The sequence below is a fragment of the Chiloscyllium plagiosum genome, unplaced genomic scaffold, assembly GCF_037043375.1.
Source record: "Chiloscyllium plagiosum isolate Xiang-an unplaced genomic scaffold, Cpla_swu_hap1 HiC_scaffold_11, whole genome shotgun sequence".
Taxonomy (NCBI): Eukaryota; Metazoa; Chordata; class Chondrichthyes; order Orectolobiformes; family Hemiscylliidae; genus Chiloscyllium; species Chiloscyllium plagiosum.
This window is the reverse complement of record NW_028270149.1, coordinates 49,699,868-49,719,856: the sequence shown is the minus strand read 5'-3', so window position 1 is coordinate 49,719,856 and position 19,989 is coordinate 49,699,868. Positions and strand designations below refer to the sequence as shown.

The 19,989-nt window shown below is 44.5% G+C and overlaps 1 protein-coding gene across 3 annotated transcripts in view; it reads right to left on the bottom strand.

Annotated features, from left to right (window-relative positions):
* arhgap36 (Rho GTPase activating protein 36) overlaps nt 1-19,989 on the bottom strand; it is a 217,779-nt gene that overhangs the window by 152,187 nt on the left and 45,603 nt on the right. Inside the window, exon 2 of one of the 3 annotated variants that reach the window (XM_087992042.1) lies at nt 13,390-13,582. The exons of the other annotated variants lie outside the window; for them this stretch is intronic. The gene's annotated coding sequence lies outside the window, so the exon portion shown is untranslated. The remainder of the gene's footprint in view (nt 1-13,389; nt 13,583-19,989) is intronic. 3 annotated transcript variants of the gene reach the window in all.

Below are 19,989 nucleotides of genomic sequence, written 5' to 3'. Positions count from 1 at the left end.
GCAGGTTCTTTACTCAGAATGATAAAGGCTTGGAATGCCCTACCTGCCAATGTAGTTAACTCAGCCACATTAGTGGCATTTAAACAATCCTTGAATAAGCATATGGAAGATAATGTGATAGCGTAGGGGGATGGGCTTAGATTAGTTCACAAGTCGGCACAACATCGAGGGTCTGTTCTGTTTTATGTTCTATGTTCTATGTACTACATCACAACTGAGCCATCCACCCAACTGAGCTGACTGACCCCCTGCACAGTGTGTGCTTCCCTATTTGTTATGGAACCTTTAAGCAGAAATTTATATAACACTGATTTTTATTGCTTCAATGGAAAGCATAAGATTCAACTGTTGACAAGTGTAATCTGAAGAAAGTCAATAAATTGATTCATCAGCAAATAAATGCATAGAACAATAAAAAGTAATTACTTGTCTTTATAATATGTTATCATGTCAAAACATTTCAAATCTTTTCACAAGATAAACCATAATTATGGAAGAGGAGACCTATGAGGTCCATCTTAACTTGATCACACAAGAGTTCTAATTTTACTATATTACAATAATCGTTTCTTTAAAATAACAATGATTATTTGTTATAGAAACTAGATTTTTCAAGAATAAATCAAGAAACTAGATCAACCCTAAATTTAGCATTGACTGGTTTGAATCTCTGTCACTTTGCTCTATTCTAACAATTTAATTAAAAATACTACTTCAGATTCCTTTCACATGTATTACATTTTTACACGTATTACTAACTATCGTTTTTGTATTGTGGTCAAGCTGATGTTTTGCTATGTACTGATCAAGGGAAAGCAAGGTGTGAGACTTCTGCTGAATGGAGAATTGGGGCAGCGAGAGGCAAAGATAGTCCCCTCATGATGATAAATGTTACAGGATGGAGCAGCCTACTGCAAATATTGACACCTGTTTTGATGAGTAGTGCATGGCCCCACTATAACAGTTTAGGCAGTGGTAGCAGTTTTGATATGCTGACTACCTCTATGAAATTGTTGCACTTTGGAAGCAAAAGGAATTACTCTTCCCCAATGACCAGTTGGTATATAATCGTGGGCATTGAATAGTCAGAGAAAGACAATTAAGATGCCTTGATTCAGTGTAACCTTTTTATTATTCACTGAGTGGATAGGAAGCCAATATTTATTGCCCTTGACTAATTGCTTTTGAGAAAATACTGGTGAGCTGTCTTCTTGAACCACTACAATCTGTTTTGTATGCTGTCACCCATACTGCTATTATGGAAGAAGTTCTAAAAATGTAACCCTCAACAGGGGAGACGCTGTGACATTTCTACATCAGGGAGGTGAGTGGCTTGGTGGCAAATGTGCAGATGGTGATGTTCCCATGTATCTGAGGCTCTTGATGTTCTAGATCAGTGGTCTTCAACCTTTGTAAGTGCAAGATTACTTTTTGAACTTAAGTGAAACCCAGGATACAACCAAACAACATATAGAATAAACAGTTTATTTTAGTACTGCATAAATCTGAAATCAAGTATATATCATTATTCATTTTGTCCTCTACTCGCCAAGTCTCAATGTCTAACATTGTGTAATAAATTCCAGTGCCTTGAAAGTCTGGGTTATAAATTGGAATGCTAGTTGTATACAATCTAACAACTGCCTCTCTGTGACGTGAGTGCAATAGCTGGACTTTATGTGCTCACTTAGGAACTTCAGTTTGTGGAACTGAAGTAAGCTTTCACTTTAAAGGCACAGGATAATGGGTGCAGCATTTTTTTCCTCTTTTTTTTCATAAATCCCCAAAATTTATTATCCCTTGATCTGACTTTCAACTCAATTTCAAATTACACAGTAATTCTCTCCATATCAACTCTTCTGCTCTGTGAATCAAATAACTGATGCAATTTGGTAGCCAACCCACTAATGTCTGCTTGCAGAACTTAACTCAAGATAAATGTGACTATTTGTTCCATCAAATCTAATTCCCGAAATCACTTAAATTCCTGTGCTAACTTCCTTAGATCTGCACAGAGGTCTTCTGGGGCAACCTCTCCTCTGTCTTTGATTTTGTTTTTGAGTGTTTCCTCCAGATTCAGGAATTGGTGCAGTATTTTATGTTTGATTTGATGGAAACACAGATCCAGTTTCAGTTTGAATGTTTTATTAGCACGGATCTTACGTACTGAGACTCTTTTCCCTACTTCACAGTTTTGATATTATGTTTGTAGAGAACCCAAGGTCAAGCAACCAAGCATTGTATGACTGCTCACTGCATACTTCATTCCTTGATTTAAGTGAAGTGACAATTGGGGCATCTAACCTAAACATCTTTGTAGGACCTTCTCTCGACTTAATCACCTCTCATCAGCATAGAGGATTAGCTCACTGTAGGCTGCAACAAGTTTGCCGAATGAGTGTTTAAATAAGCTGTGCTGAAGAGCTCTTGCTCAAATCAAATTTACAATCTTAACAAATTGACTTACGTGAGATCAGTCTATACCTTTACTTGTTAATGCTTATGGGTGGGTTATACACTGGTAATTAACAAAAGAGGGGAAATTAAAATCATTTATGCAAAGTGCAACAATGCCCACATTTAGAATAGAATAACCTTTTTTTGTCACATTCCCTCGAATGAGTGCAGTGAAAAGTTTGTAATGTCGCCTTTTGGTACCGTCTTAGGTACAAGGTACCGAGGTACAGATACATTTAAATCGAAGAATGTTGTGCTGGAAACTCACAGCCGGTCAGGCAACATCCGAGGAGCAGGAGAAATGACGTTTCGAGCATAAGCCAGTCATTAGGACTTTTAAGTGTTGTTAGAGAGTTAAAAAAAAGTGTTGTTACAGAATTAAAAAACGTGGAAACAGCTAAAAAGTCCACAATGACTATAAGTGACAATAAAAGGTGGTAAGTAAAAGCCAGGGAACTATAGCCAGTGAGCCTGACATCAGTGATGGTCAAGTTGTTGGATGGAATCCCGAGGGACAGGATTTGCATGTATTTGGAAGGGCACGGACTGATTAAGAATAGTCAACATGGCATTGTATGTGAGAAATCATGTCTCACTAAATTGATTGAGTTTTTTGAAGAAGTAACAAAGAGGATTGATGAGGACAGAGACGTGATCTACACGAACTTCAGCAAGGCGTTTGACAAGGTTCCTCATAGTAGGCTGGTTAGCAAGGTTAGATCATGTGAAATACAGGGAGAACTAGCCATTTGGATACAGAACTGGCTCAAAGGTAGAAGACAGAGGGTGGTGGTGGAGGATTACCTTTCAGACTGGAGCCTGTGAACACCAGTGTGCCACAACGATTGGTGCTGGGTCCACTGTTTTTCATCACTTATATAAATTACTTGGATGTAAACATAGGAGTGTAGTTAGTAAATTTTCAGATGACACCAAAATTGGAGGTGTAGTGGACAGCGAAGATGGGCCAATTGGCCGAGGAATGGCAGATGGAGTTTAATTTAGATAAATATGAAGTGCTGCATTTTGGAAAGGCAGATCAGAACAGGACTTATGCACTTAATGGTTAGGTCCTGGGGAGTGTTGCTGAACAGACAGACCTTGGAGTGCAAGTTCATAGCTCCTTGAAAGTGGAGTCATAGGTAGATATGATTGTGAAGAAAGCATTTTGTATGCTTGGCTTTATTGGTCAGAGCATTGAGTATAGGAGTTGGGAAGTCATGTTGCCTTGTACAGGACGTTGGTCAGTCCACTTTTGGAATATTGTGTGCAGTTCTGGTCTTCCTCCTATCAGAAGGATGTTGTGAAACTTAAAAGTGTTCAGAAAAGGTTCACAAGAATGTTGCCAGGGTTGGAGGATTTGAGTTGTAAGGGGAGACTGAACAGGCTGGGACTGTTTGTCCTGGAGCTTCGGAGGCTCGGGGTGACCTTATAGAGGTTTATAAAATCATGAGGGGCATGGATAGTGTAAATACAGAGGATTATCAGGCATTCGCTATCTGAATATCACATTATCCAGCAAGAGCGCAAGATCCCGACACTTGGCTAACCTATGTTGTCCAGCATTCGATTGTTTGGCATTCCATTAACCGAACGAAATACTCTCCGCTCGTGTCCTTCGGATAATCGAGGTTCCTCTGTAGACAAGGTCTTTTCCCTGGAGTGAGGGTACCCAGAACTAGAGGACATAGGTTTAGGGTGAGAAGACAAAGATTTAAAAGGGACCTAAGGGGAAACTTTTTCACACAAAGGGTGGTGCCTGTGTGGAATGAGCTGCCAGAGGAAGTGGTGAAGGCTGGTACAATTACAGCATTTAAAAGGCATCTGGATGGGTATATGAATAGGAAGGGTTTGGAGGGATATGGACCAAATGTTGGTAAATGGAATCACGTTAATATAGGATATCTGGGAGGCATGGACGAGTTGGACTGAAGGGGTCTGTATCCATGCTGTACATCTCTATGACTATAAGTACTTCAATTCCAGTCTGTGCCTGTCGGCCCCAGAGCACGAGGCCATGCTACATCCATGTTCCAGCCACCATCCAGGACACACTGTGCTGCTGCTCTGGCCATCGGCTCCTTCGCTCCGCTCCGCTGGGGTCTCCGCCCATGTTCGCTCTGCTACAGGACTCGGCCCGTGTTTGCTCTGCTACAGGACCCGGCCCCTTAGCTCCGCTCTGCTACAGGACCCGGCCCATTAGCACCGCTCTGCTACAGGACATGGCCCGCTAGCTCCGCTCTGCTACAGGACTCGGCCCGTTAGCTCCGCTCTGCTACAGGACTCGGCCCGTTAGCACCGCTCTGCTACAGGACTCGGCCCGTTAGCTTCGTTCTGCTACAGGACTCGGCCCGTGTTTGCTCTGCTACAGGACTCGGCCCCTTAGCTCCGCTCTGCTACAGGACTCGGCCCGTTAGCACCGCTCTGCTACAGGACTCGGCCCGTTAGCTCCGCTCTGCTACAGGACTCGGCCCGTTAGCTCCGCTCTGCTACAGGACTCGGCCCCTTAGCACCGCTCTGCTACAGGACTCGGCCCCTTAGCTCCGCTCTGCTACAGGACCCGGCCCCTTAGCACCGCTCTGCTACAGGACCCGGCCCATTAGCACCGCTCTGCTACAGGACTTGGACCGCTAGCTCCGCTCTGCTACAGGACTCGGCCCGTTAGCTCCGCTCTGCTACAGGACTCGGCCCGCTAGCTCCGCTCTGCTACAGGACTCGGCCTGTTAGCTCTGCTCTGCTACGGGACTCGGCCCCTTAGCACCGCTCTGCTACAGGACTCGGCCCCTTAGCTCCGCTCTGCTACAGGGCTCGGCCTGTGTTCGCTCTGCTACAGGACTCGGCCCATGTTTGCTCTGCTACAGGATACGGCCCGTTAGCTCCGCTCTGCTACAGGACGCGGCCCACTAGCTCCGCTCTGCTACAGGACTCGGCCCGCTAGCTCTGTTCTGCTTCAGGACTCGGCCCGTTAGCTCTGCTCTGCTACAGGACTCGGCCCGTTAGCACCGCTCTGTTACAGGACTCGGCCCGTTAGCTCCGCTCTGCCACAGGACTCGGCCCCTTAGCACCGCTCTGCTACAGGACTCGGCCCGTTAGCTCCTCTCTACTACAGGACTCGGCCCATGTTCGCTCTGCTACAGGACTCGGCCCATGTTTGCTCTGCTACAGGACTCGGCCCGTGTTTGCTCTGCTACAGGATACGGCCCGTTAGCTCCGCTCTGCTACAGGACTCGGCCCGCTAGCTCTGCTCTGCTACAGGACTCGGCCCGCTAGCTCTGCTCTGCTTCAGGACTCGGCCCATGTTTGCTCTGCTACAGGACTCGGCCCGTGTTTGCTCTGCTACAGGACACGGCCCGTTAGCTCCGCTCTGCTACAGGACTCGGCCCCTTAGCACCGCTCTGTTACAGGACGCGGCCCCTTAGCACCGCTCTGCTACAGGACTCGGCCCCTTAGCTCCACTCTGCTTCAGGACTCGGCCCGTGTTCGCTCTGCTACAGGACTGGGCCCGTTAGCTCCGCTCTGCTAAAGGACTCGGCCCCTTAGCTACGCTCTGTTACAGGACTCGGCCCCTTAGCTCCGCTCTGTTACAGGACTCGGCCCCTTAGCACCGCTCTGCTACAGGACTTGGCCCCTTAGCTCCGCTCTGCTTCAGGACTCGGCCCGTGTTCGCTCTGCTATAGGACTCGGCCCGTTAGCTCCGCTCTGCTAAAGGACTCGGCCCCTTAGCACCATTCTGTTACAGGACTCGGCCCCTTAGCTCCGCTCTGTTACAGGACTCGGCCCGTTAGCTCCGCTCTGCTTCAGGACTCGGCCCGTGTTCGCTCTGCTACAGGACTCGGCCCATGTTTGCTCTGCTACAGGACTCGGCCCGTTAGCTCCGCTCTGCTACAGGACTCGGCCCATTAGCTCCGCTCGGCTAGGGGACTCAGCCCTTGTTCACTCTGCTACCTGGCTCGGCCCGTGTTCGCTCTGCTACAGGGCTCGGCCCATGTTCGCTCTGCTACAGGACTCGGCCTGTGTTCTCTCTGCTACAGGACTCGGCCCGTGTTCGCTCTGCTACAGGACTCGGTCCGTGTTCTCTCTGCTACAGGACTTGGCCCATTATCTCCGCTCTGCTACAGGACTCGGCCCGTGTTCGCTCTGCTACAGGACTCGGCCCATGTTTGCTCTGCTACAGGACTCGGCCCGTTAGCTCCGCTCTGCTACAGGACTCGGCCCATTAGCTCCGCTCGGCTAGGGGACTCAGCCCTTGTTCACTCTGCTACCTGGCTCGGCCCGTGTTCGCTCTGCTACAGGGCTCGGCCCATGTTCGCTCTGCTACAGGACTCGGCCTGTGTTCTCTCTGCTACAGGACTCGGCCCGTGTTCGCTCTGCTACAGGACTCGGTCCGTGTTCTCTCTGCTACAGGACTTGGCCCATTATCTCCGCTCTGCTACAGGACTCGGCCTGTGTTCGCTCTGCTACAGGACTCGGCTCGTTAGCTCTGCTCTGCTACAGGACCCGGCCCCTTAGCACCGCTCCACTTCAGGACTCGGCCTGTGTTCGCTCTGCTACAGGACTCAGCCCGAGTTCGCTCTGCTACAGGACTCAGCCTGTGTTCGCTCTGCTACAGGACTCGGCCTGTGTTCGCTCTGCTACAGGACTCAGCCCGTTAGCTCCGCTCTGCTACAGGACCCGGCCCCTTAGCACCGCTCCGCTATAGGACTCGGCCTGTGTTCGCTGTGCTACAGGACTCAGCCCGAGTTCGCTCTGCTACAGGACTCGGCCTGTGTTTGCTCTGCTACAGGACTCGGCCTGTTTACTCTCCTCTGCTACAGGACTCGGCCCGTTCACTCTGCTCAGCCACGGATTTGGCTTGTGCTCGCTCTGCCACAGGACCTGACCTGTTTGCTCCGCTGTGCCATGGGACTCGGCCAGAGTTTGCTCTGCTGCAGGACTCGGTCTGTGTTTGCTCTGCTCCACCACAGGACTTGGTCCGCATTTGCTCTGCTCCTGAACTCCAGGTAGGCCAAGGATAGTGAAAAAGCAAAGAAAGGCGACAAAGAGGAGAAAAAAAGAAAGAAAAGGGAAAGGGACTGGCAAGCAGAGGAGTTCCATGTGGACCGTCCTACTTGGTTGCCATCTTGAAACATCTAGCAACATGAAATGTTTGTGTCAACTGTAGTTGTGATGGCTACATACCATAGATAGTTATGGAAAACCAGCTTTTTGAAAGGAATTTTTTTCCTCAAGTAGATTTATTTTTTATTGTAAATATCCTTACCTTCTGTTCGCTCTTTAAAGGAGCAGAATGATGACAAGATTTTCTTTAGTTATTAAAGGTCTTGAAAACCATGTGTACAAACCATTCAGTTAGCTGTGTCAGCCACGTTTGTTGTGACACTCTATCATGAGTGGTCATGATGCAGATTAGCCTCTGGATCTGTGTTTCTGGAACATCCAGAATGTTGCTGACTGCTTTCAAGTGTGGAGGCGCAGAAGATTACTTGGTCGCTTGCATTGCTGGAATATTAGCATTCCCCATAATTTGCTGAAGAAAAAGAACTGGAAGTGTCCAGAGAATGGGCAAAGGCTGGAGACTACCTGAGTTTTCCTGCAGAAACCTCGCATGGACATGATATGCTGAATAGATGCCTGAATACTGGCTTCACTCATCAGTTCCTTGTATAGTTCTTATTCATTTCTTTGCAATGCCACTAAATAATTAAATTTTACCCTGCAATCATAACATTTTTGAGGGTGCTGTCTAAAAGGAGTCTTGGTGAATTTCTGCAGTGCATAGAAACCCTACAGTGTGCAAAGAGGCCATTCAGCACATCGAGTCTGCACCAATCCTTCAAAGAACATTCTACACAAACCCATCCCAGCACCCTATCCCTATAATGCTTCATTTATCATGGCTAATCCATCTCGCCTGCATATCCCTGAACATTCTGGGAAATTTAGCATGGCCAATCCACCAAATGTCTACATCTTTGGACTGTGAGAGGAAACCGGAAAACCAGGCAGATGCTGATGGCCACAGAAATCTGATAACAGTGACTGAATGACTGGTGTATGCTATACAGAGAACCATGCATGATATCAGAGTGCTGCAGGTGCTGCTACATCTGGCTTTCCATCTGGTTGGCTACTCCTGTGGGAGGAGCTCATCTACTCGAAAACCTGAGATGTGACCAGCTCATCTGCTCCATGGCTTTCTTTATTCCCAGTGAATAAACTTGCAAAGCATCAGTAAACTCATACAGTTGGCCATACTACATCTCCTGCAGCTGCTGCAGCAAGTGCTTTGGTGCCATGGCTTAGATGGTTACAGTGCTTGTATAGTAAACAGGATATCCTGGGTTCAAATGCCAGTGGCGCCTGCTGGCTGTACCAAAAGTCCGCTGTTGCATCTTCTTGCCAGTGTTGTGTTGCTGGTCAAGCAACTCCACGTTTTGTTTTTAGGGCAGCACAGTGCTGCCTCACAGCACCAGAGACCCGGGTTCAATTCCCGCTTCAGGCGACTGTCTGTATGGAGTTTGCACATTCTCCCCGTGTCTGCATGGGTTTCCTCCCACAGTCCAAGAATGTGCAGGTTAGGTGAATTGGCCATGCTAAATTGCCCGTAGTCAGAGGGAAATGGGTATGGGTGGGTAGCTCTTCGGAGGGTCAATGTGGACTTGTTGGGTCGAAGGGCCTGTTTCCACACTGTAAGTAATCTAATCTAGTAAGTAATCTAATCTTACCAAGCACCAGTGTGACACCTAAGGTCCTTCTTCATGCCTTACATTGTGAACATCATTGTGACATTCTTTTTCCTCTCGTGTGTGATGTGGTATGCTAGCTGGTCATTTGCCCAGAACTAGTTGCCCTTGAGAAGGTGGTAATGAGCTGCCTTCTTGAAGTGCTGCAGCCTACATGCTGTAGTTTGACCCACAAAGCCCTTGGGGAGGGACCACTCTCTGCAGTCTGATGCGAAGTGTTCACATACACCTCTGTTTCAGAGCTCTCTTCCTGAACATTGGTGCTGTGCTCCTTACCCAGTGCCACTGTGTATGGACCTACCAAGGTGCAGGTGTCTGCTCTTGTGCCTGATATATTACTGCTGTCAGATGTGACACTGCGTACTTGGTCATTGCGATGTTATTGCTTGCTTTTCTGCATGCATTCTGGGAATGTCCCCCAACTATCAGTAGCCAAGTAAAAGATCTGGAATGTATTTTGCTGGATGAAAACCACTTTCCTTCATTCAAGCCAAGCTATGCTTTCTTTGTGTTTGTCTTTCAAAACAGCAGCAACATAAACATATCAGAAAACCGTAAAGTTAAACAAAGGTCAATTGAATTTAAATCAATTGCAATGATCATTGCAAAATCAAAAAAGATAATGAAGTAATGCTCTGTAATCCATTAATGTCCCGTTTATTTATGAAAACAATGTTTGTTGATGTCAACATTTTGTTCAATTGGGATCTATCCCATTGATTCTTATTTCGACACAAGTTTGCCTTTTACACATTCGCCCTTTGTAATGTTCTTCAAGAACACCTTTCCTGCAGTCAGCAGGATTTTATTGTATAATAAAGAATAGCCTTGTTATTACATGAAATACAAACATTGTCTTTTATTTCTTTTTATGCAATAAGTGAACTTCAGAGGCTATTCTTGGGGGTCTGCTTGTCACTTGCTGAGTGGCATTTTGCACAGATTCCCTTGAGAAAGTGGGAGTGGACATTGTTCTTTAACTGCTTTAATATCTCTAGTCCCCTCTGTGTATTGATAAAAAAAAAACTAATTGTGCCTCAATTGGTAGCACTATTCTTTCTGAGGCAGAAAGCTATAGATTCAAGTTGTGAACTCAAACCTGATGCTGCAGTGCAATACTGAAGGAGTACTGCACAAATATTTTAAAGTTTCATCCAAAAGGCAGATCATCTAAGTCCTGTACACCATCTCCAGTGAAGTAAAACCTCACATGGAACTATTTCAAAGAAAAACAAGGATCCTATCCCTGGTGGACTGCTCAATATTTATCATTTAGTCAGCATCACTAAAACAGATTGTCTGGTAATTATCACATTATGGTCAGTGGGAGTTTTCTGAGCACTAATTGGTTGTTATCTTTCCTATGTTGCAACAGTGACTAGATTTAAAAACTACTTTCTTGGATGCACTTTGGGATATCCTGTGGTTCTGAAATGCACTTTATATACCATTCATCTTAATTTTCTCATTGTCAGTTCACTTAGAACTACACTTTCAAAATTTTAATGTCAATGTTTTGGGTCCTAGTTCACCACATTTCCACAGTTACTGATCCAATAAATCACACCAGCGGCTCCAATTTAGATGGCACTTTTATGCTGCAAATGTTACTTGCCATTTATCAGCTAAGTCTGAATGTTATCCAGATTTTCCTGTAAGGCGCACACTGCTTCAGTATCGGAGGAGTTTTGAATGGTGTTGAACATTGTCAATCATCAACAGGCATCCCTGAATTGAGTAACTTTAATTTTTATAAAATTCATCCACGGATTGAGGGTGCTGCTGGTTAGGCCAGCATTTATTGCCCATCCTTAATTGCTGAGGGCAGTTTTTCTAAAAAAAGAGAGTGAACCACATTGCAGTGGGTCTGAAGTCACACGTAGGCCAGTTCAGGTAAGGATGCAGTATCCTTCCCGGAAGGACATTAGTAAACCAGATTGGTTTTTCCCAATGATCTGCATTTTCTCCATGGGTTTCCTTTGGGTGCTCTGGTTTCCTCCCACAATCCAAAGATGCACTGGTTAGGTGAATTGACCATGCTAAACTGCCCATAGTACCCAGGCATGTGCAGGCTAGGTGGCTTAGCCATGGGAAGTGCAATATTACATGGAGAGGTTAGGGGGATGATTCTTCAGAAGGCCAAGAAGGTCTTGATGGGTCAAATGTAGGGATTCTATGATTCCATGACAATGCATTAATGTTTGTCATGAGACTCTTTCAGAGTACAGATTTTTCAAAAATTAGATTTAAATTCCATGACCTGCCATAGCAGGATTTGAACCTGGGTCTCTGAATTAATAGTCTAGTGGTAATATCACAAAGCCATCACTTTCCCACATAAAAGTGAATCTAATCATGTTTCTTGACATTGTCAATGACATTATCATCACTGAATTGGAGTCAGAGTAATACAGCATGGAAATAGGCACTTCATCCCAACTTGTCAATGTCAACCAGGTTTCCTAAATGGAACTTATCCCATTTGCCTATGTTTGGTTCATAACCCTCTAAATCTTTCAATACCCACATACCTGTCCACATGTCTTTTAAATGTTGTAATTGTATCTGCCTCTGACAGCTCATTCCTTGCACACACCATTGTGAAAAAGAGAAATTTTATCAAGAAACACCTCCAGGTAACAAACTCTGTCCTGATATAAAATCCCAGGAGTTAATCTGCCGTTAAACACTGTGAGCGTGGCATGATTTGAACATGAAAACCTCTGATCTGAAGTTAGTGTCGCACCACAAACCCAGACCAAAACATTTTAACTGACTATCCAAATAAGTACAATGGCTACAAAAGCAGAGACTGAGAATTCTGCAGTGAGCAATCTACCTCTCAAAATCATCCACCACTGACCCGTGGAAACAAAGCCTACATATACTATACAGTTTTAAAAAGCTGCAATAGGTATGGAAGATGTAAAGCAAGGGATAATGAGAAAGGTGCCCTTAACATGTTTATTTAATATGAAGTCAAATAAAATCAGATTGTAAAACCTGTGAGACTCTAATTCATATGTATGGAATTCCTCAGTTTGATTTCTCACTTTTTAATGAGGATATTAGATCCTGGCAGATTACTGGATCCAATTTGAAAAGGTTTCATTTTTGAACTATATAAAACCTGTGATTATAATTAAATTCTGAAATTCATTCAAAACAAACATTCTGAGGGCAGGATTTCAAGGGCAAAATATTACAATCATCTGTTACAGGTGTGCAGATGGGAGGTGAGGTTAAATGTCACCAGTGACTTCCACTACCTTTGGCCTCTCTGCAATTATGGGGAATGGTGTGTGGACAAAACCTCAGGCAACCTGCACAGCTTCAACATGGAGGCTGATGGAAGGGACTTAGGGACAAATCACTCCACTCAGGCTTCAGGCTGGAAAGATGTTTGGCTCCTCTAGTCACCATCAACTCTTTTTTTGCCAGTATGGGGTTCCCCTGAAGTCACAGACAAAAAAGCGGAAACCACAGCACCGTCATTCCTTTTGTGAAAATATGATTAGCAAGAGTTGGAACATACTCTGTTCAATGCTGGGGGTCACTGAATTACTTGCTCACCAGACATGAATTTTTGAGGCGTTTGCTGTCGTTACCAGTTGCTTATTTTCTGCAATCTCTACAACTGATAGTGGAGTTTAGTTTGTGGCTGCTTGGCTGTGGAGAGCCAGAAACAGGAGAGGCAACACAATTCCTGTCCACAGCAGGTGCTCACCCTAATTCTGCCCCATAATCTGCTCCCCTTACCAACTTCTCTATTAAGACCCCACTCCCAATTTGGACATCATTTCCCTCTCCCTGCCATGAAACACTGGAGACTAGGTTCCTGGGCTCTGGAATGTGGAACCTGGAATGGATTTTAGTCCCAATTCTGACCATTGCTGCCACTGGACCTGCTGGGACCTGCCAAGCAATCAGACACAACTAGCAAGCGATTGTGCAAATTTAAAAAGTTGAGTATTTCTGAAAGAAGACACATGCTGTTGAAAATTTTCATCTTGTACTCATCAGCACAAATGCAAGAATACCAACTTTCAAAGGGAAACAACGATTTGCTATTTAACGTGTGTATTTTGTTTTGTACTAGTTCTCTGGTTCTTCAATCTGCTGATGAGGCCCACAGCACCTCATGTACAGTCAGTTTTGAGCTATTAGATATGTTATTAATCGATCATACTTAACATGATGGCAGTATCACAGCAACATCCTCCATCAGGGTCCATGTGGAAGTTATTCTTAATTAATCCTTTAAGTTGCAGACAACTCTGTGAGAAATGTTGAAATCCCCACCCAAAGTATGCAGGGGATCCTTGTTACCCTTAATGTTTTCTCCAAGCGGTGTTCAATATGGAGGATTATTGAGCCATCAGCTGAGGAATGCAGAAAGTGATAATCAGTAGGAGGTTTCTTTGCCTGTTTGACATGAAATGGAGACTACATGAAGTGCGGAATCAATGGCCCACTCATCTGTTTTTTTCTTACCAAGCTTTAATAACCATTTATTCATCTGGATCATTGTTCAGTCCTACTCAGGCAGTTTCATTGTTGTAGGCTTTTGAAAAACAATTCCAGATACTGGAAATTGTGCCAAATGTTTGTATTAGGATTCTAAAAATAAAGTTCATGCATCAATCTCCTTTTCACAGCAGTTAATGCATCATCCCCTTGTCCAGTAATTTGTTTCCTGTCATTTCTTACACTGTGTCCAGCAGATGTGAATGGCTTGACTGCTTCCCAGAGCCTCAGTTGCATATTATTCTGCCTCTTCTTTAAACATTATACCTGCATTTCTCTGGCTGCTCAGCTCTATGTCTACCCCCACTGGCTGCAGGTGCTGTATTCTGACTTCTCCTTTCCACATGTCTCAGACCTTCCATGTCACTGGCTTGACCTGGCCTTTTAGATCCCAACCAATACCTGAAACCCTCTTCTTCTGAAAGGATTCCTTGTCCAAGACTCCAATCCACTATTTTCTGCTGACAGCTGGCAGGTAGATGGATCAACTGCTGGAGTTCCTAATTGGGAAAGTTGGGTCCGGAGGGCAAGCCACCATCATTCTTGGTGAACAACTTGAATTCTTGAAATAGCTTTCCCATTAGTGACAGAGTTGCAATCATTCAGCAAAGGTAGGGTTAATGCAACATTGGAGCAACAGATAGTGGATGTTATGTGTTAACTAATTAATTCAGAAGCTAGATAAAGCGAAGAATAGAAACAAGTCTGTGATTGACAGTGTTAACCTTTAAGTTTTTTTTTACTTCAGTTAAAAGCATGAAGCATTAAGTCGCTAAACCAGAACTCTATTGAAGCTATAACCAGCTGTCCAATGATAAACACTGACATTACTTTGGTTTATATGATGCTTTGTATGCCAGACAGTGACATCTTTTGACAGTATGAAAGCATTGTCTCTCACACACTGCAAACCATGTGATGTTAAAATAGATCAACACATGCGTCACCTTGCTTTGCATGTACCATTGCTTGTCAAAGTGATCAAATGACTAATAGATACTATCATAGTTATATTGTTTACTTGATGCTAGGCATTTACCATTGGCTCAGTATCTCTATCCAATCCTGGAAAATGGACTTTGCGGCTGCTTTAATTTACCTGTCCAGTGTTTAGTTGAATAGGGCACAGCATAGAAATCAAATATACACCAGCCTATAGGCATATCTTCACCAGAAGGTGACACAGTAATTTCTGTACTGAAGCATTGGTTATTATCTTAGGATTATAGGATGACATAGCAGAGGAGAAGGATATTTAGGTCTGTCTCTACTAGTATTGTGAAAAAGTAAAATCAAATAATCGCACTTTAGTCTCCTTCAAATTTACCTTACAAATATTTAACTTGTTTCTTTTAGTAAGTTATTAGTGGATCTGCCTCCACCACTATTTCAAATAATATTTCCCAGATTGTAACAGCTCTCTATGCAAATGTTCTTTTGCCTCATGTCACTTCTGGTTAGGTTGCCAATGAGTTAAATCTGTACCTTCTGGTTGTCAGTACTGTCACTGGAAGCAATCACTCCCTAAATTCATGAATTTTGATGCACCCACGAAGTGTAGGTACATGCATAATAGTAATAGGTTAGACATTCCAGGATTTTGATCCAGTGACAGTCAAGGAATGGCAATATATTTCTAAGTCAGTTTGTGTGACTTGAAGGGGAAGTTACAGGTGGTGGTGCTCACATGCTTTTTCTGCTCATCATTCTAGTCTGTAGTGGTCATGTCTTTGGAAGCAAGGAACTGTCTAAGGAACTTTGACAAATTTCTGCAATGCATTTTGTAGATGGTACATATTGACACTACTAGTCAGTCATGAAGGAGCGAACATTTGTTGATGTAGTGCCAACCAAGCAGGCTGCTTACTTCTGGATGGTGTCAAGCTTCTGAGTATTATTGGAGATGCAAATAAGGAGAATTCCATCACATACCTGACTTGAGCCTTATAGATGGTGAGGACTTCAAAGACAATTCTCTCCTGACTGTATGTCACTCAGTTGTCCCCTATGATGGGCCTGTCTAGTTAGTGAAGAATCCGGGACATTGGTGTAATGTATTATTTAGTGACCATGACCATGTCAAGATATTGCCTGACTAGTCTGTGGTGCAGCTTTCCCAATTTTGGCTCCGGTTCTCAGCTGTCAGTGAGGAGGATTTTGCAGCTTGTTTCCATTTGTCATTTTCAATGTATGGATCAAGACTAGGTGATTTGTCAGGTTTTAATCTATTTTGTCTTTTCTGGAGTGGTTTAATTCATCTCATTGCCTTGTTAGGGCCATTTCAGAAGATAGTTAAATGCCAACCACATTGAGTGTGTCTCGAGCCCTATGTAGGCCAGACCAGATAAAGACAGTGGATTTTCTTCCCTAAAGTTACTAAATTAGTTTTTAATGATGGCTATTAAATTAGATCTTCATTCCAGATGAATTTCATTGAAACACTACAAGCTGGTATGGTGGAATTTGACATATTTCCAGATCTCTGGATAACTAGTCCAGTAATGTTACAATGAAACAAGTATCACTCTGTTGTGTTCCTTTTTCTCTCCATCTTTATGGCATGTGGTTTAGAGGGAAAAGAGCTACCAGATTGGACTTTCAATTGAGGTTGTCTTCCTCAGACATCTTTTCCTTTCCTCCACCTAACATTTATAGTTCACCCCAATTCCTTCAGTGCCATTGTTTCTACTGCAGTGTCCCACTCTCCATTCAAAGTGTTACAAGCTTCTCAACCCAGGGAGTACTGCCACCTTTTCACTTCTTAAAAAAAAGTTGCATAAAAGTACAGAACTTAGCATATGTAGCATGTCATTCTTGTCTTGCACTCATTTGGATAAATCTAAGAATGCTAAATTTCAAATGATGACAACAATACTTTATGATAGGAGTAACGGGTATGGACTGGTTGGCAAGTAAACTCTGATTGGCAAAAGCTTTGCCATTGAAAAGTTGATGTGAAACTATAGGTTCCCAAGCTCGCAAGTAATTCAGAATGGTGCAAGGTTTGAAAATATTGCACTTGTTTGCAGAGAATGGGTCTTATTATACGAATCAGTCTGAACTGCCTGAACTGCTGTGCTTTTCCAGCACCACTCTACTCCAGAATCTGGTTTCCAGCATCTGCAGTCATGGTTTTTACCTTATTATATGAATGTATGCCACTTTGAGCAGTGTGAGCCATGTTATGAGCTTAACTGATTATTTTTAATTGGTATGAATGTAACTATTACATATCCAGGCATGTTCAGCAAGTGCACTGAAATTCATACATGTTGTTGATCTGTCCTATAGTTGGCATTTTGACTTTTGAACTGGTGACAGCAGCCTCCTCCTGAAAAATGACACTTGCGTAATGACTACATTGTAGCAACTGAAATGGCTTGCTTAACCTATTGTCCAAATTCCATGGTAACCACCAGTTTGTTGATGGTGTGGGAGTCTGTGATGATAATGTTATTAAATGTTAAAGTGCTATGGTTAGATGATCTCTTGTTGTCAATTTTTATTGTTTGACATTTGTGTGGCATGAATTTTACTTGCCATTAGATATTGTCCAGTTCTTGCTGCATTTGGACACTGACTGCTTCAGTATCTGAGAAGTTGAGAATGGTGCTGCATGTTGTAAATTCAACCAACAAACATTCCAACTTCTGACCTTATGATGGAGGGAAGGTCATTATTGAAGCAGCTGAAGATGATTGAGCCTAGGACACCACCTTGAGGAACTCCTACAGATATATCCTGGAGCTGAGATGACTGACCTCTAACCGTTTCTGCCAGAAATGACTCCAACCAGTGGAGAATTTTCCCCTTTATTCCCAGTTAGTCCAGTTTGGCGAGGGCTCCTTGATACCAAGCTTATTCAAATGTAAGAGCAGTCACTCTCCTCTAGAGTTTAGATCTTTTGTCTATGTTTGAATGAAGTTTAAAATGCAGTCAAGAGGTGAGTGGCCCTGGCAGAATTCAAACTGAGTGTCAGTGTCACCATGGACATCCAGTCCCTGTACACCTCCATCCCCCATCACGAAGGACTCAAAGCCCTCCGCTTCTTCCTTTCCCACCGTACCAACCAGTACCCTTCCACTGACACCCTCCTTCGACTGACTGAACTGGTCCTCACCCTGAACAACTTCTCTTTCCAATCCTCCCACTTCCTCCAAACCAAAGGAGTAGCCATGGGCACCCGCATGGGCGCCAACTATGCCTGCCTCTTCGTAGGATATGTGGAACAATCCATCTTCCGCAGCTACACTGGCACCACCCCCCACCTTTTCCTCCGCTACATCGATGACTGTATCGGCGCTGCCTCGTGATCCCACGAGGAGGTTGAACAGTTCATCCACTTTATCAACACCTTCCACCCCGACCTCAAATTCACTGGACCGTCTCAGACACCTCCCTCCCCTTCCTAGACCTTTCCATTTCTATCTCGGGCGACCGAATCAACACGGACATTTATTATAAACCGACCGACTCCCACAGCTACCTAGACTATACCTCCTCCCACCCTGACCCCTGTACAAACGCCATCCCATATTCCCAATTCCTTCGTCTCTGCCGCATCTGCTCCCAGGAGGACCAGTTCCAATACCGTACAACCCAGATGGCCTCCTTCTTCAAAGACCGCAATTTCCTCTCAAGACGTAATCGACGATCCCCTCCACTGCATCTCCTCCACTTCCCGCTCCTCTGCCCTTGAGCCCTGCCCCTCCAACCGCCACCAGGACAGAACCCCACTGGTCCTCACCTACCACCCCACCAACCTCCATATACAGCGTATCATCCGCCGTCATTTCCGCCACCTCCAAACGGACCCCACTACCAGAGATATATTTCCCTCCCCTCCCCTATCAGCGTTCCAAAAAGACCACTCCCTCCGTGACTCCCTCGTCAGGTCCACACCCCCCACCAACCCAACCTCCACTCCCGGCACCTTCCCCTGCAACCGCAAGAAATGCAAAACTTGCGCCCACACCTCCGCCCTTATTTCCCTCCAAGGCTCCAAGGGATCCTTCCATATCCACCACAAATTCACCTGCACCTCCACACACATCATTTATTGCATCCGCTGCACCCGATGTGGCCTCCTCTATATTGGGGAGACAGGCTGCCTACTTGCGGAACGTTTCAGAGAACACCTCTGGGACACCCGGACCAAGCAACCCAACCACCCCATGGCTCAACACTTCAACTCCCCCTCTCACTCCACCAAGGATATGCAGGTCCTTGGACTCCTCCATCGCCAGACCATAGCAGCACAACGGTTGGAGGAAGAACGCCTCATCTTCCGCCTAGGAACCCTCCAACCACAAGGGATGAACTCAGATTTCTCCAGTTTCCTCATTTCCCCTCCCCCCACCTTGTCTCAGTCAAATCCCTCGAACTCAGCACCACCTTCCTAACCTGCAATCTTCTTCCTGACCTCTCCGCCCCCACCCCCACTCCGGCCTATCACCCTCACCTTGACCTCCTTCCACCTATCGCATTTCCAACGCCCCTCCCCCAAGTCCCTCCTCCCTACCTTTTATCTTAGCCTGCTGGACACACTTTCCTCATTCCTGAAGAAGGGCTTATGCCCGAAACGTCGATTCTCCTGCTCCTTGGATGCTGCCTGACCTGCTGCGCTTTTCCAGCAACACATTTTCAGCTCCACTTCCTCTAGACAATATAAGTGTCTAATCTGACCCTCCTTTTTGCTGTCTATATTTTTACCATTTCTTTGCATATGAAAGACTGTCAGGCATTCTTCATGTTAACTACTAGTCTTGTTTCACATGCTCTTATTTCCTTTATTTTAGTTCTCCTATAAATAAGTTGTAAATAACTTTATTGAGCATTAAACTGCAAAAATGAAGAGTACTTAGCACATACTTTACTCTTGTGTTTTAAAACAAAATTCTATTACTATATAAAATAAAGACATATCATGTCAATTAATACTGAACATGAAATCAACTTTTAAAATATAGCTTCTTTAGGCAGTTATTCCAGAGTACATTATTTCCACCATCACTGCTGATTTCCACATATATTGGTGAACACCAATGAAATATAGATAATTGGGTTAAACATAAACAGGTATATTAACAGATAACCACATTCACTTTTCAGACATTCAAACAAGAATTGAATAGAATGGTTTGACACTTTCCTGGGTTCAGCTAGTTATTCTAAACCCTTTGAAAAATTGAGGAGGCAAGTTAAAATCTTAGGATTATGGTAATTACACCATGTATATCAACAGCTTCATGAGCAATGCATA